This window comes from Rattus norvegicus, chromosome 6 (assembly GCF_036323735.1).
Source record: "Rattus norvegicus strain BN/NHsdMcwi chromosome 6, GRCr8, whole genome shotgun sequence".
In the NCBI taxonomy this organism is placed as follows: domain Eukaryota; kingdom Metazoa; phylum Chordata; class Mammalia; order Rodentia; family Muridae; genus Rattus; species Rattus norvegicus.
Window position 1 is genome coordinate 16,247,498 of NC_086024.1, and position 23,000 is coordinate 16,270,497.

The window sequence follows — 23,000 nt, forward strand, 5'->3', positions numbered from 1 at the left end:
AACAGCCGGGCTCTATCAGCCAATCCTTGCCACCCCCCTGTGGTTGCCCCTGCCTTGACCAGCGTCTGCTGTGACTCACAGCTGGGGGCGGGGCGGGGGCTGTCTGAGGGATGCGCCAAACTGGGCAGCTGTTCCCAGTTAAGGAAGATGGAGTTGGTGTTCATTGGAACGCTTTTTTTTTTTTTTCTTTTTTTGCGTGGGGCAGGGGGGTGGGGGACTTGCTGCCAAACAGTTTCAAAGTTGTCCCAGATGCTGGGCCTTGGGGGGTGGAGGGAGCCAGAGGCCAAGAAGGCCTGGGGCTGGGTGAAGCCTGCAGCTCCGTGGCCTCCAGGCCATAAAAAATGCAGTGGGGAGGAAACGGCCCCACAGTGGAGCTATTTAGGCCCGGCTTCATTTCAAAGACCTTGTTTCCACTTCGTTCTCAAACTTATTTTTCTAAACAAGTACTTTTGATCAGCTGGAATGTTGGACTTCTCTTTGGGGTAAGCCACATTCATTTTTAAAAACTGCTCTGAAAGCCCGAAGTCAGGGCTCTGGGGTTTCATGTTTTAAACGTGTTGGAGCGTGAAGAGCTTGGAGAGGTAGACGGTCATTCAGAAGCTTTCTCACCCACCATCAGTGGAGGCGCTGGGTTAGCGTGCTTCCGCAGCGCGCAGAAGTAACAGTCTTTATTTGGTTACCTACCCTTAGGACGGTATGTTTTGTAAATCCAAGATCTAGAAGTACGACTTGTAAGTAAGGATAAAGTAGAACTGGCTGTCAACAGGCAACCGCGTGGAGCTTAAAGCAGGGAGGCCAAGGCAGAATTTAGGTGGAACCTATTGTGGGCAGCTGTGAGCCCAGACCCGAGTGATTCCCAACACAGCGAACAACCTTATTATTAATTATTTCGGAAGGGGGATGTGTATGTGTACAGCTCTTTGGCCCCTGCTGGCTGAATCTCCTGCTATCCATGTAGAAAGTAGCACACACAATTGAGAAGCGCTGCGTTGAGCTGTGAGATTTTGAAGACTGAGCCCGGCAGGGTCCTTGATGCAGGATAGATGCTGGGCGGGCTCTTGGAACTGCCCGGTCTGCTCCTGAGGAAGGGTCTCAGGAAAGCCCTGGGGTGGGTGTCTACACAGAGCCTGCTGAAGACCCGATGAGGAAAGCCACCTGCAGATACCGCCACTGTCCTCCAGTTTAGTTCGCGGTGACAAATGAAGGCGGATATGACTCGCACCCAGTGGTTTTTTTTTAAACCGGAAGTTGGGTCTCTAGCCCTTTCAGGCTGACCAGCTGTTGGACTGAGGCCAGGCAAACTCTTACCCACTGTTCCTTTACCCGCTTGTTGAGCCAGAGTCTTTGTAACAGCAGATCCTCCTGCCTCAGCCTCCAGCTGAGTTGGGACTACAGGTGTGTCTCACAACGCCCGGCTGTAACCTCATTTCGCCGTTTATTTCGCCGGAGGCTGCAGTGAGCGTTAGACGTCCAGGGCGGGCAGTTCTGGATCTGAGCTGCTAGCAAGCCAAAAAGGGAGGAAAGAGAAGAAAAGAGGAAGTTGAGGCACGGCAGGAAGACAGCCAGAGGAGCCAGAAAGTACAAGGGTGTTTGGGGGTGTGCTTGGCAGGGCATCTCTGAAGGAAGGTGCATAGGGGTGCCAGGTGGGAGGTGGGTTTGTGTGTGTAAGGTTGTCCAGGTGTTTATAGGTGTTTATGTGCACTGAGCTGTGCACAGTGTTCAGGGATCTGTGTCTACGATGTGTGTGCTGATGCAGGAAGGGTTGGCGGGGATGTGCATCCTACAGGAGGTTATGAATACATAGAGGATAAGGGTCTCTGGTTGTTGATGAGTATGAGTGTGTCTTGTGATGTTCAGATTGCCCGTGGAGGGCTGTGTGGTTCTGTATGTGACCGGGTGTGGATTTGGGTTTGTACAGTGTACGTAGGGTTGCAGGGTTTCAGAGTGTTGGGGTCTGTGGGTGTTTCTGGTAGGGTATGGGTGTCGTGCTGTAAGGGGCTGGGTGTGTGCAGGTGACTGCATGCCTGTGTGTTGCTCTAGTGGGTGTGCCCTGCCGTGTGTGTGAATGTGGGTTTGGGTGTGTCTGTATACGGCTACAGCCGTAGGGGCAGGCAAGTGGACCTTCAGTGTGTGAGAAGTGTTTAGGCCTAGATGTGTCAGCAGTGGTGTGGGGGGTGTGTCTTCACGGGTCAGGAGCAGTGGGAGGAGGGGGAGGAGGGGTACCAACACCTACCAAAAAAAAAAAAAAAAAAAAAAAAAAAACACAGCCTTCCTTATCAAGCCTCTTTCAAGTTAAAAACTGCTTTCAAAACACGGAAATAACTGTCAGGCTGCCATCCGTTTCCTGTTGGGTGGGGGCAAAACAGGGCTGGCTGGGAGGGTGGCCACAGTCTCCAAGCCTGCAGGGACCCCCAGAGCCACCTTCATTGCTGGCACACCTGCCAAGGCCAAGGCTTCATGGGCCCCTTGCTGTCTGCAGGGACATTTTTAGCAACAATTCATTCTCTGGGGGCTGAGGGAGTGGCCTTTTATTTTCATCTGGGCAGAAATAGTTCCTGCCAGATAGTATTCTCCCCCAGAGAGGTCGCCCCAAAATAGAGGGAAGATGTAAGGACCCAGGACGGATGGGGAAGGAAACTCCTGAGATCATGAAACCAAGTCTAAAATATTTCTCTAAAAATAATCTTTGTTTCCTTCGTGGATCTGGCTGGCACCAGGGTCCTCCAGTCGGGGTGCTTGGCTGACCTGGGAAGCCAGGCAGAATTTTATTTTAAAAAGCAACTGTTTCCCAGCTGTGGCCTTGGAAAGTTCTGTTTTCCATTTATTAAACTCTTAGTTTCCGGCTAATTAAAATTATTTTCAAATAAAACTTCGTAGCCCAGCAATATTTGATGAAACACAGGATTCCCAGTGACCCTCGGCAGGAGGGCCAGGCCAGCTGTGGGCAAGCAGCCTGTGTCCCCTCTACTGGGCTCAGGGCCTGTTTTATCCAGAAGAGTACTGGGCCTGGTCTGTAAATTCCAGGGGCGAGGCAGGCTCCAGAAGCAGCCCAGAATACTTGACTTTGCTGCTGCTGCTGCTGCTGCTACTTAACTGTGCTGGCGGTGCTAAACCCCAGGGCCTGGTCAGGGCCACATCCCCAGCACTCAAGGCTCAAGGTAACTGGCTACTGCCCCTGCCCACCACCACCATCAGTACCACTAACACCAGGGCAAAGGGTCCACTTCAAGAGAGTCACATGGGCTGGATGTGCTTGGCTTTTGGTTTTAATCTCAACACTGGGGAGGCAGAGGCAGTAAGGTCTCTGTAAATTCGAAGACAGACAGACGGGTCTATATACTGAGATTCAGGACATAGTTTGTCTCAAAACAAACAGCAAAGGGGCAAGGCAGGGGTCATATATTGATATCCATTCCTACCTGGTCTCTCTGACCCAGAGACCCTTGAGACTTCAGAATCAGTTAGACCAATATCCCAGGACTTGACACCTCCAAGTCCCAGAGGTGGGTGGAACCCAGCAGAAACCCACCTGTTAGGTTAATGGTTGAGACACACAGTGTGGGGTGCACACACTGAGGGTGAGGCAGATTCCCCATTGGCCACCGGGCAGTGGGGCAGGGCCTGTCCTTTGTCCCATGGATAGTTACCAGTGTCTGGTAAAGAGTGAATTGATAGATGCTGCCTTTAGGGAGTGTACAAATGAGGGTCTCGGGGTTCACCCATGGGATATCAAGCATCAACACCTCATTCCCTTCTGTAGTTGAGAAGTATCCCATTGTATGTTTACAGTTATGAGACCGTAGACATGTGGTGTTTCGTGGTACTGCTAGGGACAAACAGGTCCAGGTTTGTTGGTAATGTATGGTTTCAGCTCTATGAGGCAAACCCCGCTGAGTAGAATCACTGGACCATGCCATGTTTGATCAACCCCAGAGGCTCACATGTGCTAGGGCTGACCGTATCACACCCCCAGGCTCACCGTTTCTCAAGGGAACGCCCACATCCTTTTCAAGGCAATAAGTTAGACTGGTTTGTTGTTTTGTTTGTTCGGGCTGTTGGTACTGAGGTCTTAGGCATTCGAGCATCCCTAGCTTGATTAGGTGTTTTATGAATCGTCGTGTTGAGGCCGGCTCTCGTGACCAGCCTGGAACTTACTCCAGCTGGTCTCCAGCGAGGGGCAGGAAGATCAGGAATCCATCCTCAGCCATATAGCAAGTTCAAGGCCAGACTGGGTCCTGAGAGACCCTGCCTTGAAAGACCAATAGAAAAGCCAGGGTATACACACACTGTAATCTCCACACTCAGGAAGCTGAGGCAGGAGGAAGGCCATGAGTTCAAGGTTAACCTTGGCTATAAACTGAGTCCCAGGACAAACAAGACTCGATCTAGAGGAGGAGGAGGGAAGGAAGCAAGAAAGAGAACTTTTAAACCTTATTCCTAATAACCAAAAAGTAGAGCTAGGGTCTGAGGGTGTAGTTCACTTGGAAGAGTACCTGTCTGGCCCTGGGTTTGACCCCTGCACTGCTAGTGTGTACCTTGCACTCACCTCTAGAAGGCAGAGGCAGGACAATCAGATATTTAAGGCAATCCTTAGCTACATAGTGAGTTTGAGGCTAGCCTTGGCTACATGAGACTGTCTTGGGAAAAAAAAGAAGCACTTCAAATATCTATTAATGACTTCTAGTTCCAGAGAATCTGACCCCTCCTGGGGCCTCCAAGGACATTGGGAAAACACATGGTGCACATATATACACGAAGGCAAAAACACTCATACACATAAAATAAATGATACAAAATAATAATAATAATAATTTTTTTTAATTATGGCATGCTGTGAATTTGAGACCAGCCTGGACAACAGCAAAAATCCCAAAACAAAATAATCTGGAGAGAGCTTAGTGGTCTGTTCTTCTAGAGGAAGAGGGCTCAACTCCTAGCACCCACATGGTGGCTCACAACTGCCTGAATGTAATTCTCCAGGTCTGGGGAACCCAGTGGCCCCTTGTGGCTTCCAAGAGCACTGTATACTCATGGTACACACACACACACACACACACGCACGCACGCACGCACGCACGCACGCACGCACGCACGCACATGTAAAATAATAAAAATTTAAAAAGCAAATACATAAATTGCCCTCAATTTTCTGCCCCCATATACACTGCCCTAGAGGGCTTCCTTCGAACCTCTCACCCCAGAGCACAGAGCAGCTGGGACTCCCTGCCACCGGGGAGAAGGGCTCACAGTCTATCTGAGCCTCAGTTTCTCCAATTGTGCTAGTCCTTAGCTGCTCTCAGGGTTAATAAATAGGTGCTTAGAAATGCAGTGACTGGGAGTGGTGAGGACCAGCCAGCTGCTGTTGGTCATACGGGAGTGTCAGCTCTGCTCCCCGCCCCCACCTCAAGCCCTCCAGCCTCCAGGAAGGCCTTGGAAATTCTAATAGCACCCTCTGTAGAGAAACGGAAGCACAGCCCTACACTAAGGCTTTACATATGTTAATAACAGTCTTCCTACGGTCCTTAACTGAGGCTGGGGCACTATTCTCATTTCAAAGGTGAGGAAATGCTCCCAGAAGCTGTGAGGCGTGTCTGGGAGAGGGGCGCCAGCTTCAGGAACCCCTGCTTTGTCCTCAAGGAGTCAGCTGACTGGTCACAGCTCTTCACTCCTCGGTGGAGTCCTCCCTCCCTGGTGCCATTCCAGGGTGCACTGTGCCCAGCTTCACTAAATGCTTTTCTGTGTTGAGAAAGGGTCTTATATACCCCAGGCCACCCTTGAATTCCCGTATGTGGCCAGAGATGACCTTGAATTCCAGGTCTGTGTTCATCCCTCTGGTTGATCAGCTCATGGGTGGGTCCTATGAGGTTTTCTTATGGTTGATTATTTATTTGTTTGTTTGTTTATTCATTTATCAATTTATTGAGTCAGGTTCCCAGTGTCTAGCCCTGGTTGCCCTGGAACTCGATATGTAGACCAGGCTGGCCCCCAACTCACAGAGCTCCACCTGGAATTAACGAAGCGTGCCACTACACCTGGCAAAAAGTTCACTGTAAAACAATTCTTTCACACACATGTATTCTACCATTTATTAAAGACAAATTTACAGGCCATAGATATGTTTGTTTTATGTAACGAATTAAATGCTGTTTGAGTAGTTGATTCTGCAGGATACCAAGCATGGAAGGTGTTTTTCCAGAGTTGGTAGATATTTGGATTTTAGAATCATTACTTCTGAGAGCAGAACTTTGCATAAGAAGATGGCAAGAAATGACAGAGATACGTTCAGGGCATTTCAGAAATGTTGGGAGTCTGTCCAAAAATTATTCCATAATTAATGTCATTTATTTTCCTCTATGAAACTCAGCAACTCAGAACAGCAATTTAAAGTTTTTATTCTTTGAATGTGTCATACGTGGACACAGTGTATCTTGATCATCTCCATCACTCACTCTGTCCAAGTCTCCCCAGGACCCCCACATCACATCTCCCTTCTGACTAGATCCTGTGCTCTGTCCAGCAAGCTGCTGGGGGAGGGGTAGCCAAGGGTAACCGGTGGGCAGAGCGTGCTACCACAGGTCTGTGACAACCCCTCAGCTGCTGCGGGCCTGGTGCAGCCTCACCAGTGCTGTGCAGAGACCTGCGTTTTCAGTAGGCTGCATTCAAACACCTCCACACTGCTCCCTACCTGCAGCTTCCAACCAATCCCTGAGCCTGTTTCTTCCTGCTGACCGGGGGGGGGGGGGGGGGGGGGGGGTATGCAGGCCCACGGGCACCAAGTGCCCTTTGGGGTAAGATTCCAGTGTGATGTGTTTAGCCAAGTGCCTCCCTCAGCATCCCACCTGTGGAGCTCAGTGGTTAGCAGCCCAGGCCACCTGGGGCAGGGCCAGCTCTGTTCCTGACCCATGGGAGAGTCTCCCTCTCTTTGCCAACCAAGCAGACAACTACTGTGTTTTGTGCCTTGGGTTTCTAACTGTCAGGGCCCGTGCTGGATGGGTTTTTTGGTTGCTGTTGGTTTGGCTTTTATTGTTTGTTTGTTTGGTTTTTTGTTGTTTTTTTTTTTTTTCTTTTTTTTTTTTTTTTTTTTTTTGTCGGTTTGACCCAAGTTAAGAGGAGGCTGAGAGGAGAGAACCTCAACTAAGAAAAGGCCTCGAGGGGTTGGGGATTTAGCTCAGTGGTAGAGCGCTTGCCTAGCATGCACAAGGCCCTGAGTTCGGTCCCCAGCTCCGGAAAAAAAAAGAAAAAACAAACAAGAAAAGGCCTCGAACCAGGTGGCAGTGGAGCACACCTTTAATCCCAGCACCGAGGAAACAGAGGCAGGTAGATCTATGTGAGTTCAAGACCAGCCCGGTCTACAGAGTGAGTTCCAGGACAGCCAAGGCTACACGAAGAAACTCTGTCTCAAAAACCGAGGTGGGGTGGGGGGCCGAGAGAGAGAGAGAGAGAGAGAGAGAGAGAGGGAGAGAGAGAGAGAGAGAGAGCGCCTCCATAAAATTGAACTGTGGACAAGCCTATAGGGCATTTTCTTTTTTCTTTTTTTTTTTTTTTGGTTCTTTTTTTTGGAGCTGGGGACCGAACCCAGGGCCTTGCGCGGGCATTTTCTTAATTAGTAATTGATAAGGGGAAGGCCCAGCCCATTGTGAGTGATGCTATCCTGGGCTGGTGGTCCTGGGTTCTATAAGACAGCAGACCAAACAAATCATAGGAAGCAAGCCAGTAAGCAGCACCCCTCCATGGTCTCTGCATCAGTTCCTGCCTCCAGGTTCCTGCCCTATTTGAGTTCCTGTCCTGACTTCCATTGAAGATGAACAGCCAAATAAACCCTTTCCTCCCCAACTTGCTGTGGTCATGGTGTTTCCTCACAGCAATGGACTCCTGACCTTTCTCAAAAGGTTCAGGAAAAGAACCAGCCTAGAGAAACTGGGGCACAATCACTGGGTTGGGGGTTGTTTGTTTTATTCTTGTTTTGCCACATCCAACTTAAGAGGTGTCAGGAAAGGACCTATGATATATACCCCAAATTCTTATGTGTACACACACACACACACACACACACACACACACACACACACACGAGCACTTTCTTGTACACAAGAACATGAATATATGCAGAGGCTTGACAGCGAGCGCCTGCTCATGCTAAACTTTCTTAAATTAACTATGCTTAAACAAAACGTGGGTTATGCTGGTGCACACCTGTAATCCCGGGCAGGGGCAGGAGATTAGCAGTTCAATGCAGCCTTAGCCATGCAGCAAACTTAACAGCTGGCTAATGTGTATGTGCCTCAAAGCACAACAGAACACACACTCGTGCTGGAGGCCGGGGTGTGGGTCAGTGGTAGAGAGCTGGCCTGACATGTTCTAGCCCTGCAAACATTAACCTGTCACTGTGCCCCTGAACAGCTGTCCTTTGTCACAGCATGCCCTGGGACACAACCACAAAGCCTTTGGTGTCCAGGAGCCAAGACAATCTAGAACACCACTTCCTCAGCCCAGAGATCATGCTGTGCGGTGAAGGGGCTAGCCTGGGTTATATCTGTCGGCCCACATGTGTGACACCTGTAGTCTTGAGATTTTCTACCTGGCCTCTTTGTTCCCAGAATAAGGACTCTGAGATTTATTTATGAATAAATGCCTGGGCCATTAACTTGGACTCATTTTTGAATAGCTTGAAACTCTTTTTGGAAGATTTATTTTTATTTATACGAGTACACTGCAGCTGTCTTCAGACACACAAGAAGAGGGCATCAGATTCCATTACAGATGGTTGTGAGCCACCATGGGGTTGCTGGGAATTGAACTCAGGACCTCTGGAAGAGCAGTCAGTGCTCTTAACCGCTGAGCCATCTCTCCAGTCCTAGCTTGAAACTTTTATAACTCATTTATTCTAGTGTGTGTCTACCATATGGCTAGTGACCTGTTTCATGTGTCCAACACATGACTTCCTCAGAGTCTGGGTTGAGTCTCCCTCTCTTGACTCTTTCCCGAATGTCCCACCTCCTATTTCCTGCCTCAGCTAATAGGCCATCAGCTTTTTATTAGCAAATAATGCCACAGTACATTAGAGATTCTCTCCAGACACCCATCTCTGCTCACACCCTCCGAGGTCCCTGGTACTCTCCATCTTTACCTCTAGTCCTTTTTGTCCTGTGTGCCAAAACTCCACCCCCTCTCTGCTCCTACTGCCTCTGCAGGGCAGGGCGTCCTGTGCTGGCCTGAACAGTGGCAGAGCCAGGAGCCAGTGTTCTGAAAGCTTCTAGTGTCCGTAGCTCAAACCTAAGCTTCCAACATCCAGTGAGACTCTGTTGCTTGCGAGCCTCTCTCTTGGCTGACCATGCAACTCGGGGACCCTAGGATGCTGCTCTGCTCTCTAGGACTCTTCTGGGATATATTCCTGGGGTTCCTCCCTTTCCTTGACAGAACTATGCTTCTAAAGCCACTCCTATGGCCTACCCTGACCCTCTGGGGAGGCCTTTCTGGGATCCCCTCACACTGTCCCATAGTAGCTGCTTACGTTTCTCTCCAGCCTGTGAGTTCCTCCTGGGTGCCCCGTATTCCTTCTTGCTACCCCAGAATGGCTCCTAGCAGCACTTCACTAACATAAAGTGATAGCGCTAGCCCCATCCCCACCCCCACCCCCACCCCCACTCTGAGGCTGGCTCAGGACCAGAGGGAAAGATACTTGCCCAAAGTGTTTCAACTCGACCCACAGACAAATAGAGAGGGCAGAGAGACCAGCTCTTCACAAGAGGGAAAGGTAGTTTTTATTTTACTTTCCCTATGTCTGCTCCTCATGAAGAATCAAACAGCAAACACTGAATTCTATACATACATAGAGCTCTCTTTAGCCCACGTCTTCCTCCCACTCAGCTCAACAAAGGTAGCAATTTGGTAGTCCTGTTGTTTGAGGTAGCTACGCTGCCGCCATTTTTAAAAAACGCTTATTTTTAATTATGTGTATATGTATGTTTGGGGCGGTGTGTGTGTGTGTGTGTGTGTGTGTGTGTGTGTGTGTGTGTGTGTGTGTATAAGTGAGTGCAGGTGCCTTGGAGGCCAGAAGAGGGCGTTGGCTCCACGGAAGCTGGAGTTACAGTCAGTATGAGCTTCCGGTTACTGAGTGCTAGGAACTGAGCTCTGGTCCTCTGCAAGAGCGGGAAGTATTAACTGCTAAGTCATCTTTCCGCCACTACTTTCTCATATTTTTATACACACACACACATCACAGAGAGAGAGAGAGAGAGAGAGAGAGAGAGAGAGAGAGAGAGAGAGAGAGAGAGAGAGAGAGAGAGAGAGAGAGAGAGAGAGAATTCTGTCTCCTCTTCACGATGACGGATGTCGGCCTCCTCTCGCTATGGCGCCATGCCTAGTGTTACGACCCTGGAGATGGACACGCACTGGTCCCTCCTCCAATGCTTTCTCCTTTAGAAGTGTTACTGCTTGAGCAGCTGTAGCTCAGGCCCTGGGGCAAGCACTTAGGTCTCACAAACCCCAGCAGTGCTATGCCAGGTGCTTCTGCGGCTGTGCAGCGAAGCGCATGCGCATTCAAAAACTCAAAGCCTGACTGGGGTGTGGCACGCAATAGCGGGGTGCAAGGCCCACACCTGGAATCTCAGCGCTCCAAAGGCAGAGACAGGAGTATCCGAAGTTCAAATTCACCAGGCTGGATTTTAAAAAAAACATGTCTCAAAAAACAAACAAACAAAAAAGAACAAAACAAAACAACACAAACAACCCCCCCTTAATAGCAGTTCCCTAAAAGAACTACATTAGCTCTTTCCTACCCCATGCCTCAAACATATGTCCCTCTTCTACCCTCCCCCTCCACACTCCCTTCCCTTTTATTTCCCTGTTGGTCTGGAGTCTACCCTGGGGTCTATTTGCTCTTTCTCTGCCTCTCTGCCTTGGGAACACCTGTCTCACTGGGCTTGGGGCTCCTGGAGCCTAGGGGACAAAGACTGGGAAGATACAGATCTTTGAGGGAGACCCTGCCAGTGTGACTTAGGGCCACCGTGCTGCCACGGTGTGAGAGGGTGTATGCTTCAGCGTGTGTGGTGTGAGTCAGGTGTCTGAGCGCTGCCAGCCACTTGCACGTAGTGGCCTGTGAGAATGTGCTTTGGGAGCCGTTGTGTCCAGCATTACGTAATTCACAGTGGTGTAATCCGCAGGCACCTGGGGAGGAAAAGGAGAGACCTTTCTCTCCCTGCTGCCCTCCAGCAGGCAACCCTGGACAGCCAGGCTCCTTCTGTCCTGTTTCCACCGCCCAAGCACCTGGGAGCTGGTCTGGGCACTGAGGCCCAAGCCAAGGGTCAGAGAAACTCTGTAGTTCTGGGTTTGATTACCGAGACTGGCCTAAGGGCCAGGACCAGTCTGTTGCCTTCTCCTGGTCTGCTGTGGGTCATGCATCCCCAACAAATGCTGCCCACTCTCTGCCTCACCCCACAGTAGTCCTCTCTTTAAAGCCCCTTGTCATAAGGCCTGTCCCCAGCATTGGAGCTAATCACCTCACTGACGTGCATGAAGCAATGGGGACCTCAGAGCTTACCTGTGGCACAGGCCTACTCGCCCACCCTATCTCCACCCTATCTCCTCCCTGCCCCCATTGCCCCAGCCTGGCGCCTTCCTTCCAGCCCTTGAGCCTTATACCTGAGCTCTCCCCTCACAGAAACCTGTGCTGCATGTAGGCTGCAGTCCTGGGAACACACACATCGCCAACTGTACCCGTGCTCTGAACTCGGGCATCTCTGGAAGCCCAGCTAGACGTCTGGTCTTGCACAATCGGCCCTTGTTCTCCAGCTGTGCATTTCAATAATAACGACTACAACTTATAATGACCACACCCTGCCAAACCCGATCCCTGGAACTGTCCTGGTACGCTGTCTTCACACCAACCCTACCAATGCACTTCCTGCTACTATACGCAAGGTCCCCATGGAGAAGGGTTAAATGTATATATAGCCCATAGTTTCATGGCCATGGTTGTGCAAGTGGCTGGCAGCCCCAGTGGGTAACCCAGCCCCGTGTCCTCAGACCTACAGGCTCATGAAGACAGGAAATCCTCCCCAGGCCTGCCTTCCCTGGCAGAGGCCCACCTGTTTGGCCTCTATATTCTCAGAGGCTGTGGCTAACTCTGTGACGAGTAGGTAGCTTGTAGCTTTGAACTACTTTGGTCAAATAACTAATTGTCCGAACTAACCGAGATCTTTTATTCACAAAAGTGAGAAAGTCGTGGTGTGGTTCAATGGTAGAGCACTTGCCTACCACGCACAGGGCCCAGGTTTGGACTGATCTGCACCGGGAGTGGGTGCGGGGGGTGGGGGGGGTTGGGACAGGACACATCCGAAGGGCATGTAAAGAACAGTCTTGAGTTCCAACGCTGTCTCACTTCAAGCAGCTCATGGGTGTCTCTGAGACTCTTTCCTCAAGTGCAGAATGAGACTGGCCAGTACCCTTCCTTCCTCACAATGTTTCCAAGAGGGTTATAGGCACTGTTGTATGTGGTGACCCCACCACCACGCCCCGCAACCATAAAATTACGTCATTGCAGTTTCACAACTACAGTCTTGCTACTGGTGTTCTAGGCGCCGCTACAAATACCCAATCAGGGTGTCTTGCCCGTCAGCCCACCCTGGAAAGGACTATAAGCCACAGGATGCTCCTGGACACTGGGCCACCCAGCCTCTCTGCTTCCCTTCTGCACAGGACTGAGCCCTCTTTCTGACATTGGTCAAGTCCTGTTTCTGCGCCTGGCATCTAAGTCAAGCCTCTACCCCAGCCCTACCCACCTCCTGCTACCCTTTCCCCCTCACCCTTTCTCCTTCTGGCTCTCACTCCCCATCCAAGACCTTCACCCCAAATGCATGACATACTCCGCTATTTGTCTCTATGTCTGTTTCCACTAAAGCATCAGCTGCAGGGGAAGAGACCTCTGCCCGGGAGGAGGGAAATCTCTTCTACTGTGTCCCAAGCAATTTGCTTGTTTCGCAGCGCTGAGGATGGATGCAGCCCTTCCTCATCCCTGGTGGGCTGATATGATAGTCAAGACACCTTAACTGGATATTCTCAAGAGCTCCTAGAGCAGCGGTTCTCAACCTGTGGGTCCCATGACCCCGTGGAGGCGTGGCATATCAGATATCCTGCATAGCAGTATCTGGCACATGCTAGACAAGTGCTCTACCCACCGAGCCTCACCCCAAGACCTCCGAGTTCTCCGAACAGCCTGGCACAAAGTACATGCACAAGGCACTGAGGGAGCGGTTGCCGCATCTCCACCCATCCATGGTAGGATTCAGTTCCGCTGTTTTCACTCCTACTCCAGTGTCTCTGACAGCAGCAAGCCCCTGGTGCTGTCCCCTGAACCATGCTGCCTCTTGCAGGAAGGCTTCTGGGATTGTACCTTCTGGGATTGACTAGCCTCCCCTCTCTGACCTCATTCCTAGGCAGATGGTACCCAGCCCCCACCTTTTCCACGTCTTAAGTCTCAGGACAAATCTCAGAGGTACCACATTGGCCGTAAGGATCAGTCCACCCCTAGGAAGTCAAGGATCTTGTTTCCCACCAGCTTGGCCTAAGGGTAAGAGATGAGGCTAAGCTTTTCTCTAGAACTCAAAGAAGTCTTCCGTCAATCCTGTGGCAGGGCATTGTGGGAGTGAAGTAGGAGATGACACCTTGTAGTTCAGATGGCCTTCTTGGCCCCAGGGAGTTTGGATTCTGACTCTGAGACCTGCAGCCAAGACTCCATCCTAGGGCCTTTAAGAGAGCCAAAGGCAGCCTGGTGGGGGTGGCGGCACCGGCTGCAGTGCCAATACACACCTTTAACCCCAGCACTTGGGGGCAGAGGCAAGTGGATCTCTGAGTTCAAGGCCGGCCTGGTCTACAGAGCTAGTTCCAGGACAGCCAGAGCTACACAGAGAAATCCTGTCTTTAAATAAATACAAATAAAAAATGAGAGACGGAGGTTCCCAGTACCCTCGACCTTGTGCCCCTTCCCTGAGACGGCTTTAGCAAAGTTGTCACCAAGTAGGCTGAGGTTTTTATGCAAGAGAGGGAAAGAGAAAGATCAAATTCTCTTTGTCAACATGGACCCCCAAAACAGGGAGACAAATGGGTGAAACCTGGAGAGCTGGGAAGTGACAAGGGGTCCCTCTGGACACTGCGAAGTAAAAGGGGAGCTGAGGGAGAAGTGCCTGAGTGTGGTCCTGAAGCTGAGGAAGCATCCTCCAGGGCTGCTAGCCTGGGAAGTGCCCCCCCCCCCCCCGGGAGTCAGGGCCACACCGTCCTCATCCCTCTGTTCCCCTGGGATGGCTAGACCCACACAGACACACCTTTCTGTGTTGGGAGCAGGCTATGGCCCATAAACTAGAATGGCTCACCTGTAGCAGGAGTCTGTCATGCAAAGATTTTTTTTTTTTAATGTGTAAGGTATACCTTGTTGGCATTCAGTAATATGGGGGCCTTCCCCAGTCTCCATGGGGCTACACCCCCACAAACCTTACTGATACTCCTCACCGGCAATTGGACTCCATGGGAGAGGAAGTCTGGAGAAAGCTGTGAGCTCCTCACTCTGCCCAGTGTGTTTGGGGTTGGGGAGGGTGTTTGGAGGGATGTGGGGGTACATGTACATGCCTTGTTCTGACTCCTGTCCACAAGCTGTCCCCTCTCTCCTAACTTTGGCCATCCCTGGGCATGTTCGCATGTCCCTGTCCTCCCAGGACGGCCCATGCTGAGAACCACTTTGCTTCCAACCTGGTTTCCCAGTGATAAGCTCTGTGGCCTCAGGTAAGTTCCACAGACTCCCTGTTCCTTGGCTTTCATTCCCCAACTGCCTTCGCCGCTCCCTGGAAACAGGTGTACAGTTTTCACCTCATCAGACACCTGGTAAGTTCCAGAAAGGTCTAGCAGGCCATTCATTAAACTATTTTGTTTGAAATCTCATGGCTTGCCCCAAGCTACAGAGGCGGAACCAGAATCCAGTAAGGCAAGATTGTCTCCCAAGGTCACTGGGCCTCTGTGCCTTAGGGCCTCTCTGCACGTCTTACTTTAACTGTGCTCAGATTTCTGGGCTCTAAGGTAGGCCAATCAGGTTCTAGCCCAGAAGTGCCCAAGGTGCTTAGGGAAGAGGTAACTGGACATTTAAAATTCTCTCTCAGAGGCCTGTTTGCAGAGGCCCAGCCTGGGTAGCCAGGCTGTGAAATGGATTCGAGTTATCAGGGGACAGTAGGACTGTCTGTGCTGAGTAGAGGGTGTCTAGGCCTCTACTCAAGAATGAAGAATGAAGGAAGAACAGCTTGTTCCAGTGGGGCTTTGATTGCCTAGGAAGCGCAAGGCCCTGGGTTCGGTCCCCAGCTCTGGAAAAAAAAAAAAAAAAAAAAAAAAAAGAAACCCAGTGTCCAGTGGGGCTTTGATGCTCTGTGCTAGGAGACAGGCATCTAACAGACATCCCCGTGCTGGCTTGCTGGGGTGGGTATCTGTGCTTTGCCAGCAGGCTACCCGAGATGCTGTTAACTGGTCCCCTTCAAAGCAAGGCTGGGCAAGCAGGAGGGAGCGACTTCCTTTTACTCAAACCTTTCTCTTCTGTTTGACTGTTTCACTGTGTGCACGTATATTATTACTGTTTTAAACGTCAACAGATGCTATCTGAGCTGTTCTGGTCTTTCTCTGTGTCAGAAAGGAAGCAGGACCTGAGAGTTGGTGAGAATGGAGTGTCATTTTTGTCAGATCTTGCCCTTGAGGACAGGGAGAGTCTGACAGTGAAAGGCTGGAGGGCCCTGGATGGGGCTTGAAGGAGCCAGCATGTTGCGAACATAGTCCCACCTAGCTGATGCTCTTAGTCATGGCTGGGATGGCCTCTGAGGAACCAGGACAGGCCTTAGGCTCTGAGAGCTGCTCTAAGGTATGAGCTTATGCCTCCAGGAGTTTTGATTCCTTTACTATGGGGAAAGAGGCAGGCACCATGTCTCTCTGTCTGTCTGTCTGCCTGCCTGCCTGTTTTGTTTTTCAAGACAGGGTTTCCCTCTGTATCTCTGGCTGTCCTGGAACTCACTCTATAGAACAGGTCGACCTCAAACTCAGAGATCTGCCTGCTTCTGCCTCCTAAGTACTGGGATTAAAGCTGTGTGCCACCACCGCCTGGCAGCAGGCCCCATCCTCATGCCTCAGATCTGCCATGCTACCTGCCTGTGCTTGCTGAGCCCCTGGCCAGAGTGGCCTGAGGACAGTGGCCAGGTGCCCCTGTGCCAAGTCCTGTCCTTACAGGAGCCTCCCCACATCTCTGTGGTAGATGTGAGGTCCCCACCAACAATGGGGAAATCCTGGGACCTGAGACTTCTCACCTCAATTGTTGTTGTTGTTTGTTGATTGTGATTTTTTTTTTTTTCGGAGCTGGGGACTGAACCCAGGGCCTTGTGATTTTGTTTTTAATAATCGGTTTGGTTCCGTGTTTAGGGACCGGGTCTCACTCTCTAACCCCAAATGGCCTTAGACACACTTGTAAGTCCAGGCTGGCATCAAACGAGTTTAGATCTTCCTGCCTCGACTTCTGAGTGTGTGGAAGATTACAGGCTTCAGCCGCCACACCCGACTTTCTCCTCAGTTCTGGTTGCCCACATCCCTAGTTTGCAGTCCCCGGCGGCCCAGCATGGTGAAGCAGGTTATAATCTCTATGTCCGTGGTTGCTGCTGACATCTGGGCCAAGCCACACTCTCATCCCTCTCGGACAGACCCCCACCCCCACTCTCGAATGAGAGTGCTACTTCATAAGCTCAGAGTCTTGAGGCCCAGGGGCAAGCTAAGGAATAGACCAGGCCTGAGATCTAAAGTGTTCAGTTTCCAGGGTGTTCTGGGAAGAGAGGACTCAGATAACATCAAACGGGGTGCTCTGAGAAGAAAGGACTCAGGTAATGTCAAATGTAACTCTGGAACCGTAGGGTGTAGCTCAGTTAGTATGCAGAGCGTTTAGTAACCAGATCAAACTCAAAGGTCTGGGTTCAAATCCCCAGAACCGCATACACAGTACGGCAGCACACACACCTGTAATTCCAGAAGTCTGGAGAAGCAGGTACAAAGAGAAAAGTTTAAGTGTATCCTTGGCTACACAGTGTGTTATTCAAGGCCAGTCTGGGCCACAGCAGGGCTGGGGAGAGGGGGTGCATAATGAAGCAAACAGCAGGACTGCGGTGTCACAGGGGTGAAGCTCAACGGGGCTGGGACATGTGGGGATGTAGCTGGTATGAAAGCTTATCTGCAAGCCCCTGGGTTCCAACTTTAGCACCACAAAAAGTAAGCCTAAGAAGGTGCTGGGAGGGGGCTGGAGAGATGGCTCAGTGGTTAAGAGCACCGACTGCTCTTCCAGAGGTCCTGAGTTCAAATCCCAGCAACCACATGGTGGCTCACAACCATCTGTAATGGTGTGAAGCTGAAGATAGCTACAGTGTACTTATGTATAACAAATAAATAAATCTTTGGAAAAAAACAAAACAAGAAGGTGCTGGGGAGACTGCTCAGCACACAGCTCTGGCAAAGGACCTGAGTTCAATTCCCTTTACAGGTCAGGAGCCCAACATCCCCCCACCCGAAGACTCCAGGTCAGCCAACGCCTCTTCTCACCTCCTCAGGCACTTCCATTCACATGCATAACCCACACTCAACACATACACGTGTGTGTGTGTGTGTGTGTGTGTATGTATGTATATACGTATGTATGTATCCATCCATCCATCCATCTATCCATCTATTTTTTTTTTTTTTTTCAGAGCTGGGGACCGAACCCAGGGCCTTGCGCTTCCTAGGCAAGCGCTCTACCACTGAGCTAAATCCCCAACCCCTATCCATCTATTTTTGAGACTGGGTTTTTACTATGTAGCTCTGGTTGGCCTGGAACTTGGCACATAGACCAGGCTGGCCCTTCACTCAAAGATATTCATCGCCTCTGCCTCTGCGCCACCATATCTGGCCACAAACACATTTTTTTTTTTTAAGGATAATAAAACAAAACAAAAACAAACAAAAACACCACCACAGCCACTCCACACCTATTAGAATGGCCCAGATCCAGAATGCAGTCATATCGCATGCTGGCCAGGGTACAAGGCTCCATTGTTGGCAGGATACAAGGTGGGACAGTTGCTTCGGGAGGTAGATTGTCAGTTCCTTATATGAGGGGCTGTGTTCTTACAGTGCTTGTTGGCATTTACCCTAGGGAGTGGAGAATCAGCCACTCCCGAACCTGACGCAAATGTTTAAGCAGCTTTTTCCTTACTTGGCAGAGCTCAGGAACAGAAAAGGTGTTCTTCAAGGCTTCACATCACCCACGGTGCATCCATCAATGGAGTATTACTCAGCTGCGCGGCTGAAAGGAGATGCTCCACATGTGTTTTCCAGATTGATTTTATTATTTTATGTGTATGAGTATTTCGCTTGTACATATATGTGTACTACGTGTGTGCCTGGGCCCTTTGGAGTGCAGACGAAGGTGTTGGATCCCCTGGGACTGGAGTTACAGATGCATGTGAGCTGACATGTTGGGGCTGGGACTAGAACCCGGGTCCCTCTGGAAGAGCAACCTTTAACCACTGAGCCACTTCTCCACTGCCAAGTGAAAGAAGCCCATGTGAAAAGGCTGCATCACAGTACAGACCGCATGGCATTCTGGGAAAGGGCCCTGGAGTTAATCAACTCTCAGCTGCTGTCTGAGGGCAGAGGCAGGGAAAGGCAGGTGAGCCCAGAGCAGTTTAGGGCAGGAAACTATTCTGCGTGGTGGTACCATATTGATCTCGGAGTATACCAGTTAGCAGTGAGCCCCAGTGTGAACTATGGACTTTGAGTGACAGTTTGTCAGTGTGGTGTCATCTGCTGTAACCCGTGATGCTGGTCATGCTCTGTTATGGCCTTTCTGGTCCCTGTGGATGGGGGGTGGGGGAGGAATTGGATTTGGGGATACTGGGGAATTGGATACTGGGGAGAGTTGAGGAAGCGAGAGAGACCCTGGGGGGCTCCCAGCACTGGGGCAAGAGATCAGGGCCTGTCTTTGTCCCTCCCATCTCCCACAGTTTCCTGGAGGAGGCTCAAAGATCCCCAGCCGTTGGCCCCCTTCTCCTCAGCTTCCTGTTTGGGTTCCAGAGAGACGGTTTGGCCGTTTCTGCAGCTGAACCGAGCCAGTTGGCCTGGTGGTAGGGGGGCCACTCTAGAGGGAATGGGTTGGGGGTGGGAGGGGGCTGTTAGATTGGCGAGTATGGAAACAAACTCTGAATACTCAAACCCGCAGACCTGCAGCCTTTGGATGGTCAGTCAGCTCTGGCTTCCTGAAGGCTGTGTCTGAGCCAGGCAGCTGAGGCCTGGGACACCATCACCTCCCTCTGTGGGTAGACTTTCCTACTGGCCACTTGTCTAGCCCAGCCCCAGCTTCCCAGGTGCCTGGGTTCACAAAGGACAGCCAAGAGCTCACACTTCCTCCCACACCACCCACCAGCCCTCACCTTTTACTTCCTTCAGCCTCGATGCCCCCTCCCACTCAGAGATTAGACCCTGGCTCCAGACTGACCCCAGGCTCCTCCAGTCAAGGAAGCACTGCTCACCCTGAGGAAGCTCTGAGCTGAGGTTGAAGGCAGAGTCTTTGTGCTATGTACCCATGTCAGGGAGCACATAGGAGTACTCGGGTGTCAGGGAGAAATGTCCTATGGTCAGAATTTAGAGGATGAATAGAGTTATATGGAAAAGGGGGTAAGGGTGTTTCAATAACAAAGGCCCACAGGGAGGCAGTTAAAGAAGCAACTGGGAGAAGATGCTCTAAAGCCAGTTAGGACAACCTGACTCCAGTCCTCAGGAGGTTCAGGGGTTCTGCAGACTAAGGCCTGTGTCCCCTAGGATCACAGCCCCTGCAAGTCTGGCCCTCCTTGCTAACCTATAGTCAGCCTGTAAAGGTGAGTCTCTAAGGGAGACTGAGGTCATTGCCCTACCTCTAGATTGGGAATGGGGGTGGGGGGACCATTCACATGGCCCCTAGAGACCACGGGTTATAAGGAATGACAGGTTCTGCTTCTCAGAGTCCAGACTCTGGAGCCAGGGGCACATACACTCAGAAATACTAGGTAAGCCTTGCAAGATGGTGCCTTGCAAGGTGGAGAGGTAACCTGTGCTCACTGGAGTGTAGAACTTCACTTGGGGTTACACAAAGGGGTGCTTTGACATGAGCATTCTGCAGCTGACAGTGGACACAGGGGAGCCCAGCCACACGACCTCCTCTTTCTGGCAAGAGAGAGTGACAATGTGCTTACCCGAGGTCCCACAGTAGTCCTGCTTGCCTGGTGATGAAGACCTTCCTGTGCTAGCCCTTGGCCTCTGTTCTGGAGCATTCTAGCAGAAGCCCTATCTCCTAAGAAAGCCCCTTTCTTTTCTCTACACCTCCTGGCCTTTCTGTGCCTTTGTCCCAATTAACACAAGCCTGAGCCCATGGTGCTCAGGGCTTCTCTGCTTCTGCATGGCTGTCTGTCAGACTGGCCACGCAGGGCCAGATTTTCTCAAAGGATCTTAGAAGACACCACAGGGAGGTAGTTGTGCCTCAGGGAGGCATTCTGGGAGAGAACTACTAAATAGAATGAACATACGAAATAGAATGAACAAACAGAATTAGAGGATGCCTTTCTTTAATCCCAGCAACTGAGAATCAGAGGCAGGCAGAGAATCCCAGGCCCATCTACACAGTGGATTCCAGGACAGCCAAGGCAGCATAGTGAGACCTGATCTCAAAATACAAACAAACAAACAAATAAGAAATTAATAAAAATCTCAACTAAAGGGCATGAATAAACAGGACATAACATGTTTGGGGCTTTGCTCCCACATTTTGAGTTTCAGGTGGGGTAGGGTGTAGCTCCCCGGTAGAGCACTTGCTCAGCGAGCCCAAGAAACAGCATCCACAGAGCACTTCAGCAGCCATTGTGTTTTTCCTAGCTTGGGACTCCTCGAGCCTACACAATCAGCATGTCCACGAAGCTGTCCTTCACAGCGGGGACCTTGGTGAAGGACGGAGAAGCTGGAGCAAGAATCCAAGAGATGGAGAAGTATCAAAACCAGGAAGGAGAAGGCTGGTTACTTAGGTGATGCCAAACTCAGGACGCTCTGACTTGAGCTGAAGGTAGGCATGAAAGATTCCTCCTGAACTACAGGAAAGAGAGGCAGGGCCGGATGACATCCCATTTTAGGCCCAAGAGGACCTGCTGAAAGCCACCTACCTCTTCCTCATTTACTAGCGAGAAGGCTAAACCTAGAGAAGGAAGGGTCTTGCCCAGGTTATCCAGTAAAGATTTACCACCAGATCAGAGCTCTCCTCACCTGGACTCTCATCTACAGTTATGGGTATTAAACTGAGACTCTGCCCAGAGAGCAGCTAGCACTGGGCCTCCATGCCTGCTGCCTCAAGTCTAGCTGGACCGTAGTCTGCAGCTACATGGGTATGCAGAGCAGGGGTCCATGTCACTAGAAGGCACCAGAAGTTTCCTTCCCACTGACCCACTGACCCAATGTTAGGTTCATTTCTGTTCCTGCCTGTCAGGCCAGACCCTGCTGCCATGCCTCAATGTCTCCGGGGACCACAAATCTGTTAGCTCTCAGTGCTTCTGGGGAAATGAGGAACTTTCCACGAAGCCCATGCAAATGTACACTAAAATCAGGTTCAACATCTCTGACAAAAGCTGACACACCTTCAGATATTGCTTCCCTCTCTGCTTGGCCTGAGTCACTTGAACTTGTGACTTGGTGAAAGTGAGTGAGGAGGGGGCAAATGAAGTGGGGGAGGGGAGGAGAAGGGGGGACACGGTGCATGGTTTCCTGAGCTCTGAGAAGCCTTGGGGTCACTGCCAAGGGTGGGGTGGGTAGGAGGCTGAAGACAGAAGTCCGGGAATGCCAGGGCAGAGGAGGAGAGCAGCTTGAAGCTACAAGGATAAATGTGTGTGTGTGTGTGTGTGTGTGTGTGTGTGAGAGAGAGAGAGAGAGAGAGAGAGAGTGAGAGAGAGAGAGAATGTGTGTGTGTGTGAGAGAGAGAGAGAGAATGTGTGTGTCTGTGTGTGTGTCTGTGTGTGTGTGAGAGAGAGAATGTGTGTGTATGTGTATGTGCGTGTGTGTCTGTGTGTGTGTGAGAGAGAGAGAATATGTGTGTGTATGTGTATGTGCGTGTGTGTCTGTGTGTGTGTGTGTGAGAGAGAGAGTCTGTGTGTGTGTGTGAGAGAGAGAGAGAGAGAGAGAGAGAGAGAGAGAGAGTGTCTGACTCTGAGATACAAGACTGACTCCAAAAGGAGAGCCCATGGGGCTGGCTGGAAGCCATCCCTCATTCAGCGGCATCACGGCTTAGAGTGACTGGGGGCAGGGGTGGGGGTGGTTTGCCATTGAGGCATCCTCCATTGCAACTGTCTTCATTGTCTCCCTTGTCTTCTTCCTCTTCCTCCTTCTCCTCCACCCCTCCCCCTCCTTCCTTTTTTGCTTTTTGTTTTTAGTTTTTTGTTTTTGTTTTGTTTTGTTTTTCAGGACAGGGTTTCTCTGTGTACCCCTGGCTGTCCCGGAGCTTGTTTTGTAGACCAGGCTGGCCTTGAACTCAGAGATTCACCTGTCTCTACCTCCCTGGAGCAGGGACTAAAGGAGAGCGCCACCACCACACCCAACAGCTGAGTTCCTTGTAAAGACGTTTTATGATCATTGTTAATGTGTGTACTGGTGCATGTCTGTGAATCTCCACAGAAGCCAGAGGTGTTGTGTAACCCTCTTCCTGCTAAGCTACTGGGAGCTGGGAACCAAATTCAGAACCTCTGGAGTAGAGCAGCCTCTTAACTGCTGAGCAATCTTTCAGGTCCCCGAGTGTCCTTTTAGAAGTGTCCAGCAGTTAGTGAAGGATCTAAAAGCCACAAATCTTTCTGCCAAGGAACTTGGGCCCTCCACATTGGAGGGGCCCTTGGGTCTCCACATGGCCTCTACTCGGGCCACATGCTTTGCACTGAGATGGAGAGTACACTCGATAGAGA